This window comes from Pelodiscus sinensis, chromosome 6 (assembly GCF_049634645.1).
Source record: "Pelodiscus sinensis isolate JC-2024 chromosome 6, ASM4963464v1, whole genome shotgun sequence".
NCBI lineage: Eukaryota > Metazoa > Chordata > Testudines > Trionychidae > Pelodiscus > Pelodiscus sinensis.
This window is the reverse complement of record NC_134716.1, coordinates 76,096,934-76,119,881: the sequence shown is the minus strand read 5'-3', so window position 1 is coordinate 76,119,881 and position 22,948 is coordinate 76,096,934.

Here is a 22,948-nt window from a genome sequence, read left to right as displayed (position 1 = left end):
GCCTGAGTATGAGAGGAGAATCCTCTTAAAAACAAAAGCTAACCCCTCCCCAGAAGAAGGACTAAAAATTGAAGCCTCTGGATGCTACTTTAATACCAAAACTAATATCAGGCTCTGGTATTTGACTTTTGCATGGTATTTGCAGTATTCCTTATATTTAGAACACCCCACAAATACCGTGGTAAATTGAATTGCTAAGCACAGTTAATTCTACAATGGAGCCTGCTGCACAAAGCATGAAGAGATCTTCTCACACCCTAAACTCAGGCCACTGGATTCTGTACCAGTCCTCAACAGCTGATGCCACTATTGAACATAAGAAAATAAGAACATAAGAATGACTATACCGGATCAGACCAAAGGTCCATCCAGCCCAGTATCCTGTCTGATGACAGTGGCCAATGCCAGGTGCCCCAGAGGGAGTGAACCAAATAGGTAACAATAAAGCGATCTCTCTCCTGCCATCCATCTCCACCCTCTGACGAACAGAGGCTAGGGACACCACTCCTTACCCATCCTGGCTAATAGCCATTAATGGACTTAACCTCCATTAATTTATCTAGTTCTTTCTTAAACCCTGTTATAGTCCTAGCCTTCACAATCTCCTCGGGCAAGGAGTTTTGCCAATCTCCTTGCATTGAAAACCATTAGTCTCTTCCACAATTTCATCCCCTAAATTAAGTATCCATAGAAGTCAGTGGCAAAACTCCCTTTGACTTCAATGGGGCCAGGATTTCACCAGGATACTTAGGGGGGGATGTTGATGATGCAGACATTTTATCATATGTTGGTGCCAAGCGTTGATATCCAATGAAAAATGTTAGCCTAGGTTAATCATGCAAGTCCTGCGCTTAGATTACTCTTCAATTAAATGTTCATATTTCCTGTATGACATGCAGGATATTAAAACTCTCCTAAGCAGTGCTATATAGTCATATGCATTTGATAAATATATAGTCATTGTCACGGCATTATTGTAAACTATGCCATTATCCCACTCTTCCCCTTCCCCAAATCCATGAGGAAATGGTATATTTTTGTCTTTATGTCCTCTTCTAGTCCTCACCTTCCCTACACAGACATTTCTTCCTACTGAGTCAGTCTAATAATACCCAGTCTAACCCAGACAGACAGTTTTAGATAGGCTCTCCCAGAAATAGGACACCTGACCTGCTGTTTTGTAAACACACATTGACAAAGTTATTTGACTGTCTAGACCTATTTGGTGTTGCCAGAAAGGATCAGGTTCTTTCCCCATCCATTTGGCAGGAGAAGTATTGTAAAGAGTAATTTATTTTATTTGAGATCTTGTAGTCTGTGGCCTTCATCTAATGAACCAAATGCACACTGGCTTTAAAAAGCAATAGAATGAAAAATATATAGTTTAGTTTTATATAGAAGCCTTCGTATGCTCAACTGGAGCCAAAATGCTCAACTGGAGCCAGAACCTAATCCCAGTGATTTCAATGGGAAGACTGTCATTGACTGTGATGAACTTTGTGGTTCCTTTATTTTCTGGGAGAGATGATAACCATTTCTACGAGGAGGGATATTGGACAATGCATCTTTTGAAAGGGTATATAAACATAACCATTTTTACAAATCAAAATTCAGGATCAGAGTCTGACATTGAAACCAGTTGAACTCTGGGTGTGAAGAAAGGTCATACTCAATTTGAGTGAGGGTGACAGAAGTGTTCCCTACAAGAACTGCTACATAAACTGAAAGATTGGGGCTGTTTACAATGAGCAGTTTTGGCTTTCCCTAATCAGGAAGTTTCTCCTCTTTCAACATTAGAATCAAATTAAAATAATCCCTGGCTGATATAATCAGTGTCTCTTTATTGAAGCCAAAAGAACTACAGTGATTTGCACTAGCTGAACCTCACGTCCAGAATTTTATACCACGAATGGAAGAATTTCTTTTAATTTGTTGTACATTATCAATAAAAAATAGATACAAGTGTAACAATTGAGCCACCAGTATTTTCTATCTCTGATAATTTGTGTTCAATATTTGTCACTGCACTTTGAATATTGTTTTGTTTGTGAAGTATTCTTTTTAATTAGAGCACGAAATGTTCACAATTCTATTAAAACAGGCACATGTTTTTAAAATGTGCCTAACTGTAAAAAGGCACATTTTAAAGGGTAAAATGTATCATCTGGTTTGAAGCACAGTAGGTAAATGTTTTTCAGGGAATGATGTTTGTGCAACAGAAAGTGGACAAATAATGCAGAGTACAAAATGAATGCATGTCTCTTCAAAATAGTACAAGCTCTCTTTTGACATGCAAGCAATTCAGTAAGGAGGGAAAATACTTGAAATTGAATTTAGCTGATGCAAATGAAATTAAAGCTAAATTGGTTGTCACATCAAGCTGATGTTAACTATGTAAATGTTGCTGTTTGTTAAACTACCATTTAGAATTTAGAATGTGATAAAAATAAAGTTCTCTTATTCATTTAAAATACAAACTGTGCATTTGAAAAAACATAGATGGAGATTATTCTTTCTGCTTACACCTTTAAACTTGGATTTAAAATATCCTTTCCTTTTTGACAGTATATTTTAGTAATTAAAGTCCACATATACTGTATTTCCATGCTACAGAGAGAGAGAGAGAGAGAGAGAGAGAGAGAGAAAGGTTTTTCTAGCTAAGCAGTATCCCATTACATCATTGCTTCAAATGCATTCATTCTCTACAATATTGTTGGCTGTTTCAGGTTAACTACCAAAATCATTTGCCTGAGAAGCGAGATTTAATTGTCTTACAACTACCTCTGTGAAGTACAATAGGGATTACAAGTACCCATTGATTATACTATTGGGTAGAATAAGGCACTCTTATTCTAGCATTTCTCATTCATTTTGTCATTGCATTCTCTTTGAAAGAGACCAAATGGGTCCCAGCAGGTGAAAGCAAAGAAACCTGAAAGGCCCCCTTTGATGAATGACAATACCACAACTGCCCTCCCCTCATTTTTGGAGATTATAAAACCTTATTAAATCATGCCCTGTGAGATATTGATTGAGAGGGAGCTAAACTAAAACCAACAATAGCAGCATGGATCAGAGAACAGCACTTTCATCAATGGGCACTAAACACAGCTAAGCTTTCCAGTTCTTTTTGGTGTTTTTTTAAACTATTTATTTACTTTTGTTTAAACCATTATACAAGAAAGTCATACAATTATACCAACATTGACAGTCACAAATAGCCAATAGCTGTCCCAGTAGAACTAGCAATTCAGTTTTTAGACTGTAGCAGAATATTGCACAGGGAATATTATACTTAAACTTAGAAGTCTAGATTTTTTAAAAACAATTCTGAGCAATTAGCACAACTGTCACTGACTTCAGAAACCACTTCACAATGACAAGGCTGCTTGTGAATAACTTGCATGAAAAGAACAAATTAAGACATTTGCTCAAGATAACTGTGAGAAATGGAGGCAAAAATTTGCCCATATTTTAAAGCTATATTTGATTTTACACTGTTGTTATTGCTTGGTTGTCATGTCAGCCATCTGTGAACCCCACTGCAAACATTCCCCTTATGACAGTCACCTCAGTATTACTTGAATCTGCCTGCTTTGGAGGAGACCTCTATAATAAGACTGTGTGTTAATTAACTGTCAGTACATTTTTTTAAAGCAAACTTGCATCTCAGACAGTGGGAAGGAAATGATAAAACATGAAGAGGTGAACATCTAACATTACAAGTATCTTCCATGCCATAAGAACCAAAGTTCTGAAGAATTTTTTTTTTTTTTTTTTTTTTTTTTTTTTTTTTTTGCTTTAAATACTTTTCTATTGATTTCATTTTCCCCTTTCCTGTCAGATGACTACAGGTGATCCTATTTGTTCCCCACCATAGACAGATCTCATGAAAGGGGGAGAGGGTAATAATTTAATTATGAAAACAACACATTTTGAAATAGGCATTATTGTATCCTGATAATAATTGATTGGTAATGTCAACCAACTATGTTAAAATGTTGCTTTTAAAATTAACCTTGGTTTAAGAGTGAAATCCTCATCCAGATTATAATGATACCAGCATTAGTTTTGTTGTTAATTTGCTATAAAAGATTAGCAGTTTTTATGTTTATTAATAGTTTTATTTGTAAGAGCAGCACACACTGTATGTAAAAGGCCTTCTCTGACAACCATGAATACAGTTATGGAATTGCTGAAATTTAGTATTGTAGTGATTCACTTAGATATATAAATTGTGATATCATCTTTCTAGTAGCTAAAATTTGTTTTATCTGATAATTATAAAACAAAATTAGATGCTTTAAAATGACGTGGGCATAAAATTCATCGTAGGAAATATAACAGGGCTCTTGTTGATGTTTAAAACTTTAGTCTCAAAATTCTCTGACAGAAGAAAATCCTGGAAAGATATATAATACTGGAGAAGAATAGAAATATAATGCTTTCAAAAGGGGCACAAAAAGAATTAATTATGTTATAATCATATGTTTATGTCCATATTTATTTGTGATTGATTTATGCTGTTTATTGTAATAGCTGTCTTGCTGCTATTTAATATTTTCAATTTGTTTACCTTCTTCATGTCAAGTCTATCAGTATTATTCTGTGATTTTATACTGTGCACTGCATTAACCTAAAACATTACTAAATACTTACTACAGTACTCATCTCTTTAGCTAACGGCACATCCTGATGTGTATAAAATGCAAAATTTAATAAATACTTAAATAAAATATTAAGTTCTGTATCTGTTTGTTACTAACTTTGTTAATTACAATACTTTTGATAATGGTAAAATTCATATGAATATTAGATAAATGGAATTTCAAAGCAAAGAATTTCCAGTCATATTGTGAAAATTAAAGATATGCTTTATAGCACAGTATCTTGAACAGATTTTATAAATATAGCATGCCAATTACAGCACTTTAAATTTTTATATGCAGCTCAGGATGAATAATTAACTGGCTGAAATCTATTGCTAATTGTATTTTCATTTGATTTGACTCTTCAAGCGAAAATGTTACATGCTAGTTTTATACTAATGATTACCCATTTTTGTGCAGATCCATGTTGCCTGTAAAAAAGTCTAACAATTTTTTTGGTTGTATGAAAATCTGATAATTCATCTACCATCTACGGCTTTGCAAACTCTATCTATCCCCTGCCTTAAAGAGCTCTGTTAAAACGGAATCTGGCGGATCAGGATGTTATTAAACTATTTCTATATCAGATTTCCTGTCCCTCCTTTCCTTCTCTGGGAAAAGACATGTAGTAATTCTCACATATCTTCCAAATTACATAAATTCTGAAAAATATGATTGTAAACTAAGTGATGGTAAACTAAACTGAAATATTGTACTTCCATTTATCTTCTGCCAATTACCTACTGTGGTATTAATTAGTACTGATACTTGTAGTTTCTTACGTGCTTGCAGTCATTTATTTGTTTCCTGTTCAATTACTCATTAACAAAGACCTACAAAAATGGCAAACTTAAACTAGCTTAAGTCTTATGCAGATGATAATTCAGTGAAAAATCCCAATCAATATTATTTCAAACTTAAATTTTAAATGATTTATAGTACATCTGACTTTATACAGAAACCAGTACGGTGATGTCAAGCACTTCCTCTAACATTTCATCAGTATTTAACTTCCCTGTGCTCTCAGATCAGCTGATGTAAGCGTGCTGAGGTCTATTGCTTAGTTATACAAAACCATGAATCATCAGGCCCTATAACCTTATGATTATATCAATTTCCATTTAATAGAAGGATTTATTAATTGGGCCATAAGACTGTTTCAGCCAATAAGAAATGAGAAGATGTAGTAATGTTCAGGTATTTTACTAATATAACCATGTATGCATAAGTATAAAATATGCCATCCAAATTAGTTCTAAAAACATAAAGATTAAAGATGCTTAAAGATTTAAATTTAAATACATTCACTAAATCATCATAAATGCCATTCACAGAGAGAACTTGAATTTTAAAGGTCAATTTCCATTAGTTTCTTACTCATATTTACACAGTTTTTAGCTGCTTAGGTTTATATTCTGCTCTAGATTCATTAACTCCTACAACAATTAAATTTGCACATCAGCATCAAAGGAAGATTAGTCCTGGGTGGCCAAATATTGTCTCCTTGCAAAGGCTGGGTGAATAGACTTTGATTCAAAGTGGTCTGTGTGCTTGTGAGGGATGGAAATTTTCTTCTGATGCAGAGCACCAGCAGAACTGGATCTGAGGCGGCAGCCTTTTTCTTGTAACCTCTGGATTTCAGTATCCTCAGACTCAGCTTTGTTCTGTCACCCCTGCAAGGAAATCTGACTGAAGGCTCATCGTTCTCCCACTCACAAAAGTAACTGCAGTGGCATGGAGGTAGAGCACCATTCCAGTGTACAGCAGGTTCCAATTGCAGTTCCAGTATACAACAGGTCTATGCATCCCAGCTTCCCATGTTGCTCTTTATGCCTGTAAGCACTGAGTGACCTCACCGTCTTTTGAAATCAGTGAGAGTAGAGACCACTAAGTACCTCAGGATTTTGAATGTCTATTCTGCTTCTCAGGTGGCATCAATGGCCTTGGGATTAGGGCAGTGGCTTGATGACCCTAGGGTTGTGGGTTTGAGCCCTACTCACCCTAGGAGCAGAACAACACCTATCCTGTCTCAGCTTCTACTTCCTACTGAGCCATGTCTTGCAGACAGAGGGGAAAAAGCAGCCAGTGGTAGGGAGAAAATGGGGCAGCGCCCCAAGCATGGGGAAGGGAGAATATATAGTGTGTCTGGCCTGGTGGGTAGAGGTTAAGGAGACTCTGGCCCAGAAGACACTGGAAGTAGAAGAGCAATTTTGGCAGCCATTTTATGGCTCTCTCAGGACATAATATGAACAATGTCCATGTTCTTTTAGGATGCATTTGACTCTATTCCCCAAGATGCATAAAATAATCTGGTGAATGAAAATGTGTTCATAAATTCACCTTTTTTTCTTTTATATAAAAACATTACATTTGGTTAAAAATCTGTGCTAATGTAACAAACCTTAAACACACCACATGTATCAGGAAATTAAAAGTGATGTTTTCCAAATCTCTTTAACTGATAATTACTATATTAGAGCATAGATTTAACATAAATACAAGATGTTTGAGATATTAGGGAAATGTTCCTCTGTTCTTTTACACTCATTTTTGGCCAGTATAACCTTGTGGTGAAATAGGCTGTAAAAAGTGGCCCATATACAATTGTATGGGAAGCATAACTTTGAATTTTTCCACTCTTGTGTTTAAATTTTGAACTGTGACATCATGTTAACATTATTTGTGCATTTCCTTTTCTCTTCTCAAAAAAGGTAAAATGATGTTGATGTCACTTCTATAAACACAATTAAATGTGCATGTTAAATTCTCAGCTATAACTTCGCATTAATATTTTCACCTTGATATTAGTTATTCACCCTTTAAATTTCTTGAAGTCCCACACTTGTGATGATTTAGCATTTACCCACCACTGTTGCTTGCTGGATAGATGGTTATTCCAGTCACGGAACTCAATTTCCATACATTAGTAACAATCCCAAATAATTGTAATGTATGATAATGCCAGGAAAGTTCGGCTTTTTTGTTCAGTTTCTAGGGAGGAATCATTTTATATCATTAAGTTACAGTATCATTACTTTGTACCAAAATCTATGGATCGGTAAAACTATAGCAAGCTGATTATTCACACAGAAAAAGAATAGAAAGATCTCCAGAATGCCTCTAAATGAAATATCTGAATCTTTAAAATGCCCATCATCACAGTGCCTAGGCACCAAAATTCTAACAGAGTGTAATGACTTGTCTTTAGAGTGAAAGTGGTAAAATGTGAAAACTCATCAATGCACTTGATAAAGGCAGTTTTAACTCATTTTTGATTGAATATAGAGAAATGTGTAAATACGACATCGTAGCACACAGAAGAAATAACACACGTCCAGTAATTTAACCAATAACTATCTAGCTATTCTGAATTAATAATGCTGGTAGACACGTGTTGCCAGTTAATGTACAGGGATGCTAGTTAGTGATGTGTGAAAAATGTGAAAAGCTTGAATATGGAGGGTTGTTTATTTTTTTTTTGAATTTCATTATATGCTTAATATCACCAAGAACCACAACCACCAGTGTACAGACTAGCACTGGAACTTCATGATTCTGTGATTTATACACTAGAGTCTACTAGACATTCCCATTTGACCTTATGCCTGAGTCTAAGGTGTTGAGCACACTTAATACCTATAGAAACCAATGGAAATTGAGGACATTCAGCACTTCGTAGCACTAAGCCCTTACTGATTACTTAAGCCATAGTGTAGCTTGGGCTGCTACTTATTTAAGGGAAAGAATAGAAGCTTACCACTCTCTTGAGCTGCTCAAGAACACATAACTAAAGGAAGAGCATGATGTTGCCCAATACAGCTCAAGTCTGCTATCCTACGGAAAAGGGAGCCATATAAGAGGATAAATAGCATAATGGTACGTGTTGGTGAAGTTTGCTATAAAATCTAGGTGCCATAGACTAAGGGCATGTCTAAACTACATTCCTCTTCCGAAAGAAGAATGTAAATGAGCCCAACTGAAAATGCAAATGAAGCGCGGATTTACAAATCTTGAGCTTCATTTGCATAATCATGTGTGTGTGCTTTTAGGAAAAAGGGTTTTTCAAAAAAGAAACAGCAGTCTAGACTGAGTTCTTTTGAACCCCCTCATCCCTTTTTTGAAAGAACCCATACTCCTGAAAAAAATGAGGCATACAGGTTCTTTAAAAAAAAGGGGGGGGTTCAAAAGAACCCCATCTAGACTGTGATTTCTTTTTCAAAAAAGTGCTCTCACGCGATTATGCAAATGAAGCATGAGATTTGTAAATTTGCGCTTCATTTGCATTTTTTATCAGGCTCGTTTACATTCCTCTTTTGGAAGAGGAATGTAGTTTAGACATAGCATAAGTGTAATATTAACTGGCTCATGCCATCATTTATTTTTATTTAGTTACTTTAAATTGTTACCAAATTTCACTGGAGACCAGCTCAGGGTTATACCTATACTGATTTATTCAATGCCGCTATTGGATCAAGCGAAAAGGGAGTGGAACTCTTTCACCCAGGCATGTACACATTCAGAAACTCAGACACTTAGACATGCGACGATTTATGCAGAGAGCAGAAGTAGTCAAGCATGGTGGGTCTAGTGTGTCTGCCTACAGTCACCAATCCAGCTGATCGTAGGGCACATGGTCTGCAATTTCTCTTCTCTTTATTGAGATAGGCAGCCCGTCGTGTACAATGAGTTCTTTCTCTGTGTACATCACTGAGAGGCCCGTCCAGGCCTCATTTTCCTCATCCATATTCATTTCTTCTTCTCATCTTCGCTGCACCTCCATTTCTTGCCTTTCTTAAGTGCAAGTGTAGATTACATCAGACCCCACCTAGCCTCTGGCTCCTCTCTGTAGCTTCATGGTTCCTCTCCACAAGGATTCAAACATTACCCTATTCACACCACTTATACACACCCATTCATTCCCTTGTCACAGGATAGAATATTACAGAGTTTAAAGATTATATAAGCAATAGCTGGAAATTACAAAGTTTACAAGAAGTTGCAGAACTTGAAACATTACATTAAAGTTACATGGCTTACAGCAAAAGAAAGTTATGCAGTTCACACTGACTGAAACTTACATGACTTAGAACAACTCTGAATTACATGGCTTACAATTGCAGAGAGCTATGTGACTTGCAATGGCTGAAACTGATATGACTTACAAAAAGTTACATGTCTTTCATTCACATTACAGTAATTCCTCACTTAACACGTGCCCACTTAACACATTTTCATGATAGCACGATTTTTTTTTAGGGAACATTTTTCAAACAACATCCCCCGTCCCGCAATAACACAATTTCCGGTAGGGCCGGCCGGTGGCCGGCAGCTGCGCAAGGTTTCCCCTGCCTCCCTGCAAAGCGGCAGAGGTTTGCCACTTGCAGCGCCGTTCCCCGGTAACCCCTTTTGGCTGGACGCAAGGCATCTGAGGGGGCCACTGGGGAACTGCATGGTGAGCGGCAAACCTCTGCCGCTTTGTAAGGAGGCAGAGGAATCCCTGGGCAGCTGCGCGAGGCTTCCCCTGCCTCCCTGCAAAGCGACAGAGGTTTGCTGCTCACTGCGCTGTTCCCCGGTGACCCGCTCTGGCCAGATGCCTTGTGTCCAGCCAGAAGGGGGCTGCACGACGAGCGGCAAACCTCCGCCACTTTGTAAGGAGGCAGAGGAAACCCCGCATAGCTGCTGGTGACCGGCTAGCTGGGGAAACCCAGCTGCCAGCTACAAGCCCCCTCCCCTGTCCTTCCCTTCCCTTTTCCAGAACCAAACACCTCCACTCCCTGCTATAACCCAGTCCCCTTTCTCCTCCAACCTTATGTCCCGGTCCCAGCTGCTAACAAGTGCAGGCTGGAGCTGCGAGCGCACGTGCGCTTAAAACACAATCCCCACCTTTTCCATTATTTTCAATGGGAAAATTGACCCCGCATAACATGTTTTCACTTAGCACGATCATTTTCTGAAACATATCTACCGTGTTAAATGAGGAATTACTGTATACTGGATTGGGTGGAAGTTTTACACAACAACTTACAAACCAATAAGGCATTTGAAATGCCTCTTCAGGGCTTTCCCAAATATTAAAATACATTGCCAAAAAATACAAAGAAAGAAAAATATAACAGCTTCCCTGGAATTAAGGAGCAGGAAGAATATTCCTGCAACCATTCCCAACTCTTTGTGCAAAAATCCCTATGCTCAGCACACCCTACCCTGAAAGTCTGGGAAAGGAATGGTCTTCTCAGTGGAGGTCAGCCAACCATTGCTATTTCAAAACAGTGATTAGAGTCCCCTCATGAAGAAGTTACTGCCAACAGCTTCCTGTTTCAAAGGGGCTCCAATTTTAGACCCTCCATTGGTCATAAGTACAGCAGCATGGCATTATTAGTATTATTTGTTCTTATCTATTTCAGGTATTTATTGAGTACCAACAGTGTTGGCAGCATAGATAGAGAAAGTCCTTGTTGCTCTAGAAAACAGACATTCTAAGGTCCCGGTTTTGCAAACACGTACACATATGCTTAAATCAATGCACTGTGAGCAGTTCTACTAAATGTGGTATAAAGCCAGAGACCTGTAATAGCAATGAACAATTCACATTGTGTAAAATTAAGCATAAATGTTGTAGGGCCTATTAATCAATATTCACACTTGTTGCATTTTCTCTATGTGCAATGTTCAGTAGCTACAAGTGTATTTATAGAATGTGTATGACAAAAGACTTCGAAGTATATGAGGTCCATTTATGTTTAATATTTTTTCTAAGGAATGGATCTATACTGTCTTACTAAAAGATCTTCCAGAAATTAAAACTACTGTGAGGTCCTGGTTATTTAGAAGTATTAAGTTTAATGAAATATATGAGCACAAAAAGGAAAATATATAAATGATCTGTGTGCCAAAAAGGGAAGTGTAGGAAGGGCATGAAACAGGAAAACAGTTTTCTTCTGTTATAATGGAGAACTAGCTGGCTGTCACATAGCCACGGTCTTCTAGAAGATGAAGAGTCACCTGAGTCACATTGGTCCTTTCCTAGGTTAAGATTTACTCTCTGTAAAATATAGTGATAGCACTTTCAATTAATACCTGAGGAAACAGACAGAAAGAAGCCTGCTTTTGAAGAGACCTATTTCTTGACAGAATGTGAACTGCATAACCACCAGTTTTGTATTCCATTCAAATTGTCAGTAGGAAACCAAGTTATAATTGCCAACAACAACAGTGATGGACGTTATCATTTTCATTTGGAAACAAAAACAACTCTTGTGATTTGTGTTTCCATGTCTTTCTGTGTGATGAATGTTCCTAACTGCATTGCATAAAGGCTACTCCTTATCCAGATCCCAGGACTTTCAATTAAATCTTGTGTTGGACTCTCAGCAAGAGAACATAGATGTCAGACATTTCATTTTAGAGCAGAGCTTCTTTCCAAAGTAGTTTTTCTCTCTATTGGGTTTTTCTGCTTACAATGAGTGCTAACACGTGCACTGCTTATGCTAATCTTAACTGACTGAACACTGAGTCCCCTCTGAAGCTGGACTCTCATCTGTCATTGTTTTGCTGAGCACATATGTGGTATATTATGTAAGTTGGTACTAAATTAATTTTAGTGCATATGTTCCGAAAACAGTCAACTTTCAGTGATATTTAGTTATGTAATCCAACTGATCTAATTTTTTTTAATTCAACTAATTATTGGTCCAAGTGGGTTTAAAAATAAATATGAAGAAAGTGGTCTGCTTCATTGCTTAGCTAGTTGATTTTTTTCTTTGCCACTTCTCTGTGTTTGTTTTCACCTTTTCCCTCTTTGCTCAGTAGCATTCCCCTCACTGCCTACACTTGCCTTTATAGTTTTCTTCACACAAGGGCTGAAAGTGGCATCAGCTAGTGGCAGCTTCATTGCAGCAATGTCTTGCTAATGTCTTACTTGATGTGCTAATGCATCAGGGTAATTTCATGTAATTTCCATATTGGGCAAAAGACCCCTTTCCCAGCAATGCTGATATCCAAGAAATTGCTAGTGAAGAGCCTGCTTGAAAACTGCATGTTCCGTCGTCAGTATATATGTGTGTTGTATATTCAATAAACAATGTGAATAAAGGAAGAGAAGTAGAAGGTACATTGAAATGGCAATAGATTCTACACTTTATTCCCTTTTACCAAGTTGGGACCTGTAGCAGCATAGTACTCACCTATTGCAAGTGCCCCATTCTCGTTGAGTGTGTCTGCAGTCTTTAAACAGTCCTAGCTCTGGTATTGGGAGATACCCCCCCAATTCTTCCTCACTAGAGGCAATGGATTTGTCTGTTTGCTCTGTTCTGGTCCCAACTCTGGCTGGGCCCCCAAGTAGTTCAGATCCCCTTCTGGGTTTTATTGCTGTCTGATCATAGGCCATAACACCCCTTCCCCCAGTGGCCTATGACAGGACAAAGAGAATTGGGCCATGTCTCAGCCTAAGCGCCATAAGAACAATGACCATGCAACACCAAGCCCATTAAACAAAATACCTTCAATTCTTTGAGCCACTTCTCTATAGCCCCAGCCTTAACCGATGCTTAACCCTTAGCTCGGGTCTCTAATGTGTTTAGGTTCAGCAGGAGCTATTTCTCACTCCTCTAGTTGCTACCAGCACGCTGTCAAAATGCTGCAGTTCCCTTTGATCAGCCAGGAATACCAGCTAAACTCCTCTGTCTCTGGTTCTGCAGCTCCTTTTCCTACGGTCCTCCTGGCCCTTTGCTCCTTGCAGCCTTTCTGATTGGCTAACCATTTGCAGCCTCCCTCAGCTGCTTGGAAGACTTAGCTCAACTGCTCCTTTCCTGGGACAAGTGTGACAGGACCCAACAAGAGGCATCTAGGCCTAGTCTGCTCTGTCACAGGCCCAAGTCCTGCACTGAAAACTGGGCAGGTCAACATCTAATTCTTCCAGAGCCCTACTGACTTATTTCAGGTTCTTAATGGATCTCTGTGGGCACAGAAAGGGTCACCTCCCTTCTCATTGTAGTATCAGGAGGACAGGAAATATCAAATAACACATTTCAAATTTCAGGCTAGCAGGAACCTGCACTTTCCAAGTTCTAGTAACTGATTTCTCTCCAAAGCTTTTTCAAGAACAATTTCAGTACATTGGAATGATGAGATAGTTTAAGTCATATTGTCATATGTACATTGAATTGTTCAGCTATGTTGTCTAGTAGACTGAGCACCAATTAGGAAACAAAGAACACTTGAACTGTAATTGTCTGATGTTAATTCTCTCTGGGGGTATGTCTACACTACCCCGCTAGTTCGAACTAGCGGGGTAATGTATGCATACCGCACTTGCTAATGAAGCCCGGGATTTGAATTTCCCGGGCTTCATTAGCATAAGCGGGGAGCCGCCATTTTTAAATCCCCGCTGCTTCGAACCCCGTGTAGCGCGGCTACACGGGGCTCGAACTAGGTAGTTCGGACTAGGGTCCTATTCCGAACTACCGGTACTCCTCGTGAAACGAGGTGTACCGGTAGTTCGGAATAGGCACCCTAGTCCGAACTACCTAGTTCGAGCCCCGTGTAGCCGCGCTACACGGGGTTCGAAGCAGCGGGGATTTAAAAATGGCGGCTCCCCGCTTATGCTAATGAAGCCCGGGAAATTCAAATCCCGGGCTTCATTAGCAAGTGCGGTATGCATACATTACCCTCCTAGTTCGAACTAGGAGGGTAGTGTAGACATACCCTGGGTATGTTATTCCAAAATAACGTAGTCCGCATCTACACTACAAGCAGTTATTTTGACATAATGTCAAAGTAATGTGGAGGACTTCTTACTCCGACATTTGTAACCCTTATTTTACAAGGGGAAAGTGAAGTCAGAGGAATAGTGCTCTTTCTCGGACTTCCTGATGTGTAGATAGCTCCAAAAGCTGAAATAAGCTATTTCAACTTAAGCTACGCAATTGACAGCTCAAGTTGTGTAACTTATTTTGGCTTTAGCCCTGCTGTGTAGATGTGCCCATCTGTGGCCTGTGCTTCTGTTTCCCCATTTGTAGAATCTGGATTGATAATTGTCTTCTTCAGAAATGGTGTTTTCAGTACTAATGAGTTAATGTTTATAAAACACTTTGAACAGACATTACTAAGCATTGTTATTAAAATCCCTTAAAGATCTGATTATGAAAAGAGTTATACTGCAGTTTTAAATCTGAATGAAATATACCTGTATTATGATTTTCTCCATTGCTTCCTATTAATAAACTAACTAACTGCCACCAAAGTATTTTTTCTTATAAACTTACAAGCACATAACATTTGAAAAATAAATATTTTTTTAGAGAAATTCTATTCTGGTGAGAAATGCAGTGTTATTCCTACAGGTAGGTGAATTGGTTCAGGAAAAACAAATGAAACCAAGGGTAAAATTTAAATGGAATCAAGGGTAAAAATTTTTATTTTTACAAAAGTCCGTTATATTTTTGTACCCATGAATGTTCTCAATGTATTTCTGTCCTATATAGGTTTTTATACCTCCCTCATTACCATATTATCTTACTGTACCACTGGAAAGTGCTCAGTGATATAAATAACATCTGTCATCTGTAGTTCATTCTCTTTCACATCCTCTCCTTTCACTTAAGCTAAAAGAGAGTGGCTTAGACTAGAAAGGCTATTCTTGTGGTATTTCCCACATGGTTAGAACTGAGAAGTGCCATACCTCAGTTCTTGTGAAAAAAACAGTATAGTCTTCATATTTCCAAATTTTCCCCCAAACAATTGATGGGGCTTGGTGAATTTGTGAAAAAAAATCATAAAATAGGTTACCAGTTCTTCACAGGCAATTGATTTTCCACCCTCTGGTATCTTCATCTCTGCCCTCAAGTGACAAAGAACCTTTATCCAGAGATACTGTCATCTTCAAATTTTGGATTGTCTTCAAAGGCATGAGAGAAACATCCCATTTCTGACAGTACAGCAGTATGAGGCTAGCTCATTGCTACTCTCTGCCCCCGTCTTGTCCAAGGGAGCACAACACAATGCAGGCCCTCTCAAGTAAATGACTTTTGTTTATGGCTTCTGTTAATGCCCTTAACCACTGGAGAAATTAAAACCAATGTTGTGTGATTTATGTGATCAATCACAATGATCTAATTCAGTGCCACATTTTTTAAAAGTGATGAAAAAATGTTCCCATTACTTCATATAGACAATGTTGATTTTAAAATTCATATTTGTGTACAATTGTTTCAAACTTGAGCATTATTAACTCAAAAACAAGTGCCTTTTGTTGAAACAATATTTTGCTATAATTTTTTTACCCAGCTTTAAGTGTGTAAAGATTCAAAGTGAATAAAAAAATCAAGCCTAAAGTAGGATCATAGCCTGTAGCATTTCCAAAAATGTATATCATGCACTATCTGATAATTTCTGTAGTATATTTTCATTGTTTCTAATTTGTAGATACCTTATAATACTCAGGTGAAAGAGGTAACCAGATCTTTCTTTTGTAGGGAAAAGTTACAGTTAAATTCTCTTCCCTTTTTCTGTTCCTAATAATTCACCTTGCCTCCACATTATTTTCTCTTGCAAGTATTCCTCAGCTTTCAACTCATATCGTTTTCCCTTTTCTGTCAGCTAATTAAATACATAAACCTGTGAGAAAGCCACACTTAAATCCACCCTGCTAACAAAGAATATTTCTCAATAGGCCTGATGTTGAATATGTTTCAGATGCCTGATGAAACCTCTTCTTGAAGAAATACATTTAGCCATGCTGCTGCCACTTGAAGTTAGTGATTGCCCATAACTATAAGGCAGGGGCTGATCAGTAGCCAAGAGCATCTGAGTGCAAAAAAGTTTTAATGACTGTTCTAACAATGTTTCTAAAAATGTGACACTTGTATGCAGACTTTGGCAAAGATAAGAACTTCAAGGAGTAGGCATTTACAACATTGTGTTTATTGTTGCTAAATAAATTAATTCCTGTCATTAACATTATGTTATAGAAGTAGGAACCTGATCTGTAGATTTTGTCACCAACCGAGACTTAGATGCTAAAATGATAGCATTTTATAAATACCTTCTACAGCTGGGTGGATGAAGTCATAGACAATATATGCAATCAAAACATTCTTTTACTGTCTTTGTCCACTTCATATGGCAAGTGTGTTAACCCTGTATACGGTCTTTATTAAATATGTCCTTTCTGTGTTTGCTTTGTAAATATTTCTGCTTTTACAGTAAGTAAAATAATTGCATACAGGGATATTTACTTTCTGCTGTAAATATAATTAATTAGTCCTGGTGTACATAATTTTTATTTTATTCAGTGTGCTATAAATCAATTTTGATTTCAGCAAGTAGAAAGCCTGGTAAACTAAATGTTGTTTGTCTTAACATTGCTAAATAATTGAACAAAGAAGTTCTGAGTAAATGGGGTGGAAAAAATATCTAACATCGCTCTTATCAAAATGAAAGTTGCTTAAAAATTGAACCTCATTTTCAGCCTTAGCAGTGATAGCAAGCAACCATTTCCTTACCTTTTTCAGGAAAACATTTTCTCAAACCACAAAATAAATAAATATCATTACAAAATTTGACATTTTATGCCAGTTCTGGCATTAGCTTGTTGAGTTATTATCAGATTAATTGCAGGTGAATCTGCAAACTTACCCTGCTGCAGCACAAGGACCTTGATGGCTTATAGGGGAGCTATGGCAACTGGCTCTCCTAGGCTTCCATTGTCCAAGAGATTCACCCCTGTTAACTGCATGTGGTCAAATAACAAAGAATTATTCACAAATAATGTATTGATTCAATTACCTGGTGAATGTGGTTAGCCTGTATCTTAGGTCTAATCAAAATAGAGTAAGCAATGCAAATATTCATTGAATAAACTGAATAAATAAATAATATTACTATTAGTCAATCAGTTCTACTAATAAATGTTCTGGTAGTTGACAGATAAACCTTGGGCAATGAGATGATAATAGATTGGTCATTGGAGTATGCTTTAGATAGAAGAACTGGGCTCAAGGTTAAATAAGGACTCTATAGCCTCTGGAAATAGGCTTTCCACGGTGCTGTAATGAAGGCAAAGTAGTATTTTACCTGTAATGCAGATTTTGAGAAGTACCTCCTGACAGAGCTGTTAATGATGTTAAAAAGCGTTATTGTTCCATGGTTTGTATAGTGTATAAAACAGACTCATCAAGTGAGTGCTGTGAGCAACTTTCCATCTTCACTGAAAAAATAAGTCACATTAACGGCTGTTTCTTTTACATCAGCCAGATGACAGTGACAGATGAAGAAGGAATGAATGCACCCACAAAGCAGGCTGAGTTTATAAGTGTCTCATTTGTGACATATAGAGACATGTCCTCAGTTGGGGGAGCTTGTGAAAGTCAATAGTGCTATCCCATTGGTTGTGTTAATTTTTATGGAATAAATGGGAATAGAGAGTCAAAGGTGTTAACATAATCCTGTTTCTGTGCAATACTAATCAATCAATGTGTTTGGGAGGGTTTGAGTACAGAGATCTTGGCCTGCTTAGTTCTGTTGGAAACACACTAGAAAATGTATGCCAAAGTTTGGAAATATATTGATTAAGATTCACTAGAGAAAGAAGAATCAGAAGGAGCTGAAGTTCTGGAATTGAAATTGAGTGGTTATGCAAGAAAATTTTCAATTAAAACCTATTAAAATCTCTTTTCAGAGAGAGAGGATATCTATTAGAGTCTCTAATTGTTTCCAGAAATCCTTAATAGAGGAGAAGAAAGAGTGAGCTCTGTTTTCAGTTCTGAGATTTGAAAGATAATCATGTCCCTTACTTTTAACAAAAAAGACATCTGTGAAAAATATATTTTTTGTTGGTGTTCTCAGGATACCACAAGACTGGCTAATCAGAGATGGATGCTCTGGATTGGCAGGTCAACCAGAACAGATGTTGCTCTATTTAATCTCTGTATCCTTTCCCCAGTTTGGAATATTATTTGTATGGTCTAGTCAGATCCTTTTTTTTTTTTTTTTTTTTTTTTTTTTTTGTTTACTGGTCTTTCTCAAGCTGGACAGAGTTGTTATCTCATTGTGCTGGTGCTGTGCACTATGAGTAATCTCCGGAGCAACTTGAAATCCAAGAAAGACAGACAGGATAAGAGGAAGCTAGAGAGTGGATGGAAAGAAACTATGAAGGAAGGGAATACAAGGAATATCTCAGGTTGAAGTTTCTGTTGGAGTAATGGTGTTGTTCATGTTTTCCCAATATTGTGTTGAAGTTTGGTTGTCATGATGATATGATAGCTCTCAAGGGTTCAAGGAACTTATGGCAAGGTCTATGAATCAAACTGGAGATCTGCTAATTTTCCCCTTCCTCCAGAGGGAATCCCTAAGGATCCCAAAAAGGGGTGATGGGCAGACTAGTCTACCCTCTCATTGTTTTGTCCACCAATTAGATCTAATTTCTGACATGCCAATTTTGGTGCATTGATTTCCAGTCCCACACATCCTTTTTGACCAGACATGATTTCAACTGAGCTTGTGAGTTTAATCAATAGGCCATTTTGTTTGGATTAACAGCATTTTTGCCTGCTAAGGCAAAGTAGTCATGATGCAAATGGTAAAGTTCTGCTGTGGATAAGAAATGTGTTAAGAGGAATAAAACAAAGAGTAGAAATAAATGGCCAGTTTTAATTATGGCAAAATGTTAATAGTTGGATGTCCCAGAGTTCTGTACAAGGATCATCTTGCTTAATACAGTATAATAGTAAACTAGAGGAGGTATTAGTAGTGAGCTAGAAAATTTGCACTGTTATAAAGTACGTTAGTAAATACTAGAAAGGCTGCCAGACATGCAGAAGACCCTTAAAACAAGATTAGAAATTGGGGGACATGACAGCAAATGAAATTCAGTGTTGGGAAGTGCAAGGCAATGGTGCATTGGAAAGAACAGTTTGAATTATCCGTAAACATTTCCAGGTTCTAAACAAAATGTAACTTCTCATGCCCATGTAGTCCTCAAAAAAGCCAATAAAGTATCAAAACATGAATAGAAAAAGATGCTGTAAATATTTAAACTCACAGTATTCCCTCAAATAGATATGGATATAGATATAGACAGGCCTGACAAAAGAGTTTGCGGGGCCCAAGGCAGCACGCTGTGGTTGGTTGAGCCACACGGCTCCCAGTCAGGGCAGTGAGTGAGCGGCCAGGTGGGTGGGACTGGGAGCTGGGTAGCACAGGTCCCTGAATGTCAGGGTCATGGGGCCCTGAATGCATGGGGCCCAAGGTAACTTCCTTGCTCACCTTATCCAAAGGCCAGGCCTAGATATAGATATATAAAAAATTGAAGAGACCCAGGTATGCACAATGAAAATAATTAAATTCATGGAAAGAATTTTGTTTGACAAGCCACAAAGAGAACAGACAAATTAGGGAGCATTCAATAAAGATATACAAATGAATCACATAGAAAAGACAAATCACACTCTCTTATTTCATAATGCAAAAACATGAGGACATTCAATGAAACTGCAAGGCAACAACTGTAAAACAAATTCAAGGAAAGACTGTTTTGCAGACTGCATGATTTATGTGTGGAACTCTTTGCTAACAGATGTCATTCAGGCCAACAACTTAGAAGGGACTTTATAAAGATTTAGATGCTGTTATGAATAACGAGAACATCCACAGTTCCATTACATAGACTGTGTATTCAGTGAAGGATGTAAAGGCAAATGCTTTTGGAATAAGCTAATTATGTAGGCCTGATCTACACCAGGACCTTAGTCTGAAATTAGCACCCCAAGGTCAATTTTGTAAGTGATGCGTCCGCACTACCAAGCTTGTTATTCCAGAATAAGGGGGCTGCAGAATTTGAAATCTGTAGTCCTGCTTTTCACGAGGAATAATGCTACACTCCAGTGCTTATTCAAACTAATTGGCCTCCAGGAGGCTTCCCACAGTGCTCCCCAGAGTGCTTCTTGGGGTTCTAAGTCCAAGGTAGCGCATTCACATTAATGGAGACTGCCTCAGACTACATTTGATTCTTCCCCATAGTGAGGACACAGAACTTCAAGTTTGTAAAATCAGGTGCCCAGAAGTTGAACTTAATAAATTTGAAATAACCTCCTAGTGTAGACATGGCTTTACTGATGAAGTAGTGGGGGAATATTTTATGGGCAGTTTAATCCATAGTTGTCTGGACTTTCCTGTGAAGTATCTGCTAGTCCTCTGTCAAACAGGATACTGCCACCTGGACTCTTGGTAGTTTTTATGAGACTGTTTTCATATTTAACATCTAGTTAATAGTGAGAAAGTTATTTCCAGTTAAGTTCAGTGCCAGCTTTAAAATGCAGCAGCTAATTCTTTTTAGCTTCCTTTTCTAAATCCGTTACAGAGGCTTTGAACAATGAGACTGAAATAACATTTCAAGTACATCACTGTGCCTAATGAATTACAGAGCTCTTGATTAATGGCACTTGTTCAACATCACAGTGACAGTAGTATGAAATGTAAAAAAAAATGGTGTTTCTGCCTGGTGTGTTTTCTCCTATGAGACAGACCTGGCACCATCAGAAGTGATTTTTTTTATTACCTTTTCTTCTTTTCATCTGCTGTTGTATTTTTCATTCTACAAGTGCGCACTTTAGTCTTGTGCTGGTGCTTGCTATCAGAGTAGTTATCATTCAAGAGGTTTACTGCAGATTCTGCTGAAGCGTCACTACTGAGCATCAACTCTGCAATCACTAAGCCTCAATCCCAAATCCTAACATGTAGTAGAAGGGAGGGGTAAGAGAAGCTGGAGGCATAGGCTGGTCAGAATCCTCCACAAACAACTAGGCTGCAGAAATATCTATCATAATGACACTAGTGAATTGCAGTCAACTAGAGGCATACTTCACAATGCTGGATCAGAGTTTATGTATTTTACTAACCTTATATCACTGTACAGGTTTATGGGGGCCCCAAAGCTGCACCAGTTTGAAATAAATACCTTATGCTGTATATCAGAGAGTGACCCTGGTTGTTAGACCATCCTCGTATGTACAGTTGTTGCTTGTATTTCTTCAGCTGCTTCTGGACTAAAAAGGTCACTCGCCTGTCTACTGAGAGGCATGAGGCAGGCAGAGAGACTGAAAGATACAATAGTTGATTTTGCCTTTTGTTAGCTCCTTGAAAGTTACTCGTCCACTGGTGATTGGAATGTTCAGCACCATTGTCGGCTATCTCTGTTCTCCAGCTCTCCCGCTCCCCCGCAGTAAGATCTGACACACTGATTTTACAAACAGCAAAGACAAGCCTACCTTAGTCTTCAGAATATTTTTTCATTCATTACTATGGTCTCGTGGCCAGGGAAGACAATTCGTCTCTACAGGGAAATGTTGCCATCATGAAGGGGTCCGGTCCCAATCTCTTTATACTCACTCCCTTGTCACACCAAACTCCCTCTGAAAATTGCATCTGTGCCTGAGTAAGAAGTGTTGAGTAGCAGTTTGTATGAATAAAAATAGTATCTGGAATTGTGCTGACCAGCATTTTTAAAAAAACATAAGGACAATCTGTCTTCATGCTCTGATGTATAAGCATCGGGAAGAGATTTCTCACCTATAGTATAGTAATGTTAGATATATTACTAGGGGATTAGTGGCAGGTTACTAAAAGGACCACTGGTCTCTTTTACTTTGGTAATGCATTTAGTCTTTAAAAATTTGTTTTCACCATTATAAAGCACTCTCCCTCATCTGTTAACATCATGCTAATTCTTTTCTGAAACTTGCTCTAGCAATATCTTCAGAGGCTGTTTCCTCAGTTAAAATACAGAGAATGCTTTTGCACACAAAAAATAGTTGAAGGTGCAAGATTTGGGATATAGCTAATAGATTCATATCTAAATGGTGACATTTGTGCCGACAGTTAATTGAAAGTGTGATTTTTGTGTCTGCAAAAATAGGTGCTACTAAAAAAACAAAGCAATAGTGCCTATGAACATCGAGGAATGACTCCTTAAAATACAGACCAACCTATTAGTTTGCACTTTTCAGGGAAGAGAAGTGTTAAAGCAGGAAACTGGAGATCAAGAGACCTGAGTTTCTAAGCACAGTTCTACTATTGAGTTGCAGTGTGGCTTTTACTAATCACATAACTGCCCTCTGCCTCAGTTTCCCATCTGTTAAATGGAAGTCAGATGTTTGCTTTCCTTACAGTGATACTGTGGGGATTCATAATGCTTGTAAAGACCATTGAGAACTTGGGGTGAGAGAAGCCACAAAAATGCAAAATATTATTAGAATTGTATATAGGCTAAGCATATATGGGTATGTCTACACTAGCTCGTTAATTTG